The following is a 5,000-nucleotide window of genomic DNA, read 5'->3' as shown; positions in this document are numbered from 1 at the left end:
GATCCATACATTTTTCCAAAAGTTATATAAAATATAAATTAAATAATATAACATATAAAATCGAGATTTTTTTCACGGAAATCGTACGTTTTTCTTTAACTTTGATGTCCGTTTTCACCACGAAGACAAGTCCAGAGGTCAAATTTTTTTTTTTCAAATTAAAGTATATTACATAAGCTTTAATTTCCTGTATATATAAAAGCGTCAGTCTTTCCGGAACATTTTCAAAAGTTAAGTTGAAAAAGTTCTACTTTCTATACGCATTTTAAAAGGTTTGCACCCCCCCTGTATAAAGGGAAATGGTCCGATTTTNATCCTTTGTATAAAGGGAAATGGTCCGATTTAAAAAAAAAGTATGTCGAATGAAAGAGGTATATATAAAGTATTTATAGTTAAAGAATAGAATTGATTCATGCATTTTTTAAAAAGTTATAGGAACATAATGTTAAAAAATGTAAAATATAATATCAAGAATTTTTTCACAAAAATAGCATATTTTTGCATACGGTAGTCATTTTCACCATGAAGACAAGTCCAGAGGTCAAATTTTTTTTTTTCAAATTAAAGTATATTACATAAGCTTTAATTTAAGGTATATATAAAAGTGTCAGTCTTTCCGGAACATTTTCAAAAGTTAAGTTGAAAAAGTTCTACTTTCTATACGCATTTTAAAAGGTTTGCACCCCCCCTGTATAAAGGGAAATGGTCCGATTTTAAAAAAAAGTATGTCGAATGAAAGAAGTATATATAAAGTATTTATCATTAAAGAATAAAGTTGATTCATGCATTTTTTAAAAAGTTATAGCAACATAATGTTAAAAAATGTAAAATATAATATCAAGAATTTTTTCACAAAAATAGCATATTTTTGCATACGGTAGTCATTTTCACCATGAAGACAAGTCCAGAGGTCAAATTTTTTTTTTTCAAATTAAAGTATATTACATTAGCTTTAATTTAAGGTATATATAAAATTGTCAGTCTTTCCGGAACATTTTCAAAAGTTAAGTTGAAAAAGTTAATTTTTTGTGAAAAAGCTACCATTTTGAAACCCTTCCTGTGGGCTGTTAAAGGGTCAAATGTTTCACAAAAATATATAAAATGATAGGTAATTATCTAAGGTATCTATAAAAAAAAAAATTATATTGATTCGGTCATTTTTAAAAAAGTTATGGCAATTTTAAGTAAAAAAAATTGAAAAAATATCGAAAATTAGCGATTTTTAAATTTGTAATTTTTTGGGGGATTTCCCCCGTTTACGGGGAACGAGGGAATTTTTTTCAATTTTTGAGGGTAATGTCTTCGACTAGATACGATTTGTGATCTTTTGACATATTGTTCATCAAAATCGGTCCAGCGAGAGCTGAGATTGAGCGTTCACAGACATAAAAAAAAAATAAAAAAATTAATAAAAAAATAAAAAACTCATCATAGTAAAATTAATACCTTCTCAGTTTCGCATCGAAGCTATAATAAATAAATACAAATATTTTATATGTGTTGGAATATTTGTATCACCATAAGTATTCGACCGAAAATAAGATATATAATATTACTTTTAAATCCCAGTGATTAGGAATGGAATAAAAGCAGTGTAGATTTGATATAGAATTGTAACCAAGAGCGAACGATACACTCACGCAGATTCGATTCGTGAACATTGATTGAGAAGTCCGAGAGGAATGGCCAGAGCGAGTTTTTTTACCTCGAGAGTGTACAGAAAGAGATAGTTTTTGGGGGGAAATGGCCTTTTTATAGTCCGCAAAACTTGTTTAGCGATCTCTGGTGAGATTCTTGAAATATTTTTTGTTATATTTGATTTGTCAATGTGATAGAATCTTTTACATGGGCGTTTTATGGAGTTATTGAAATAATTGAGCGATGGTTTAAAAACGTTTGATGTATACAGGTAATAACCTTTACCAGTAGGCTATGAGTCAGTCCATACCGTACGGTGGTATGAAGGAGCAGTCCCACTGGCTGACCTCCAATTGCTGTCGGACACTGGTAATACGATGCGTATATATGAAGTGGGCGTATCGTATCCACAAGAGCTGCATGACGAGCACAATGACTTGCCGTTCTTTCCTGGTAACGATGTACCACCGGGTTTCAAAGAGAACAAACTCATGGCCACTTTGAAACCTAAACAACGGTACGTCTTACACTATGTCGACTTGAAACAGGCAATTGAACACGGACTGCTAGTCTATAAATTATGTATAATAACACTTATAAACTATAAGCGATGATACTAATATAAATATTTGTTCTGCAGGTGCACCGGGTTTTAGAGTTTAAACAAAGTGCTTGGTTGAAACCATACATTGAGTTGAACCCTGAAATGCAAATTGTTCCGATTAAAAATTTTTTTAATTCTTCAATTGGATGGTCTATTTAACAAGTGCATTTCGAAAATCTACCTTAGCACATCAAGAGGTTAAAACTGTTGGTAAAATAATAGTTTATGACGCGTCACTAGGGATTGATTCTCATATTCTGTCACGTTCTTTTCGGCAAGCAGTTCTATACTACGTAAGTGCCGTGCATCGACGAGTATTATCTCCAATGGTGTAGTCACCCTGTCTCTAACTCTGTCCACTCTCATATCAAATAAACGATTTCATAAAATATTGATAGTTTATTGAAGTCATTACCCTAGCACATCAAGTGGTTGAAAATATTGGTAAAACAATAATTTGTGATACGTCACAAGGGATTGGTTCTCATAATCTATTTGGTTCTATAAATTTTCATTTTGAAGTATAAAAGAACATATATGTTCAGATACCAAGTGTAGAAAGGAATTTAAGTGAAGTAATATTTAAGTTTAACAATTTTTATAGGATTATAAAATAAATAAGTAGATTAAAGTCAGTGCTCTTATTATATATATATTTTTTTTTTTTGTACAACAATCGATCAAGCTAGTTGGACACAAGGTAAGAAATTATATTTCTTAGCATGTCATAAAAAATTAAAGATAGGTTTAAGAATAATTTTTATTGTGGGAATAATAGCATTGTTTCTCAATGTAGATAATTTTAAAGATTATTGTTAACAATTACTTTATCATCATTCTAATCGCAATTGGACGTGTGTAACGTAAATGTTTCAGTTGTATTCACCATTCACGTAAAATAAATATAGTTTAAAAAAACTAAAAAAACACGCTTTTAAAGCACATTGAACAAAAAAGTTAAAAATAATTTTTAAAATAAGCTTAAAATAATTATGAATAAAAAATAATAGTATTATTGTGATAAAAGCGTCGGGCGCTCATTATACGAAAAATATGGCACAAAGCACCCACGCTTTTATCACAATAACACTAGTATTTTTCGTTCATTATTATTTTAAGCTTATTTTAAAAATTATTTTTAACTTTTTTGTTCAATGTGCTTTAAAAGCGTGTTTTTTTAGTTTTTTTAAACTATATTTATTTTTCACTTTTTAGTTTTATGTTATGATAGTAGTTACTATCAATATCATAGTTGTAACGGGTAATGGGAAATCAGGGTTTGATTCCGGGGAGGTAGTCTGAGAAACGGCTCCCACATCCAAGGAAAGCAGCAGACGCGTATATTACCCACTCCCGGAACATGGAGGTAGTGACGAAAAATGACGATACTGGATTCATCCTTTGTAATCGGAATGAATGAGTTCTATATTTTTAAATAAGAATAAAGTGTGTTAATATATATTTTTAATAGTAATTAGAATATATATATACATGTAGAGCGACTTAAGTACGTAAACGTATCATGCACTAGGTATAGCCGTGTTTTGTGGGCGGTCGGGTCGGACTAACGTTAAACCTGAGGTATAAACGGCGGTAGGAATATATACGTAAGCCGTATGCACGCGGATGATAATAGTCAGTCAAAATAAAAATTTGTTTTTATATATATAATATTGATGACAAGCACGCGTGTACGGGTACGATAACCAAAAATAAATTTATAAAGGAATAGTATTGCCGGCGTGTGTAGATCGAGGCGCGGAGTGGGGTGAATGCGTTATGACAGTCTAGTCTAGACGACGGAATATGCGATAACGTGTGGCGTTTTGAGAGTTACAAACATACATACATACATACATACAGGTGAAACTAATATAAGCGTGTTAAAATAATTAAGCTATTAAAGCTTGGCGCTCAATAATCGAACAGTTGCATTTTACGTAAACTCACATTGTTTCCTTTATACACTTCATTTGATAAAATATATCAAGAGTCATAAAATCCTCTCCCAATACCACTGCGCATTTTATAGTAAAATTAATATTATTTGGGTAAGTGTCATCCGTGCGTAATTTCCCTTCACTTTACATTTCACGACAAATCATGTATAGTGTTTTCATTTTAACAAAAAGATCCATGATCATACACTGTATATTTTTATTTTCACCTTGTAGCAAAACAAATTTAAACCAACTCCAATTATATTTTTAACAATCTTCACCACATTCATTCAATTTATAAAAAAAACTATACATCTCTTCCCCTTTCTCACTTTTAATTTTTATAACGAATTACTCCCTTTACTTTTTTTTATGACAGTTGGGTTTCATCGAGGTTCATTGTGGTAATATGCTGCCGCCGCCACTTTATTTACGATTATAGTTTACACCTTTTACATTAAGCAATTAGCAATTACAATTTCTAATTGCTGATTGCTACTTTTTCTAAACACAGTTTATATATATTGATATGATACAATTTGTGTTCATATTATAATTAACGACATATTTTAGCTTCGCTGCGAAGCTCAGATGGTATTAATTTTACCATGTGTTTTTTTTTTTTTATGACTATTGCCACTTTTTCTCAGCTTTCACTGGACCGATTTCTTTCAACAATACATCAAAAGATTACAAATCGTATCTATTCGAAGTCATTAGCTTCAAAAATTGAAAAAATTTCCCTCGTTCCCCGTAAATGGGAGAAATCTTCAAAAAAATTATAAATTTAAAAATCACTAATTTTCGAAATTTTTTCA

Source organism: Daktulosphaira vitifoliae, unplaced genomic scaffold, assembly GCF_025091365.1.
Source record: "Daktulosphaira vitifoliae isolate Bord-2020 unplaced genomic scaffold, ASM2509136v1 Scaffold_2, whole genome shotgun sequence".
NCBI classification, from domain to species: domain Eukaryota; kingdom Metazoa; phylum Arthropoda; class Insecta; order Hemiptera; family Phylloxeridae; genus Daktulosphaira; species Daktulosphaira vitifoliae.
The sequence above is the reverse complement of the archived record's forward strand: the minus strand, read 5'-3'. Positions refer to the sequence as shown.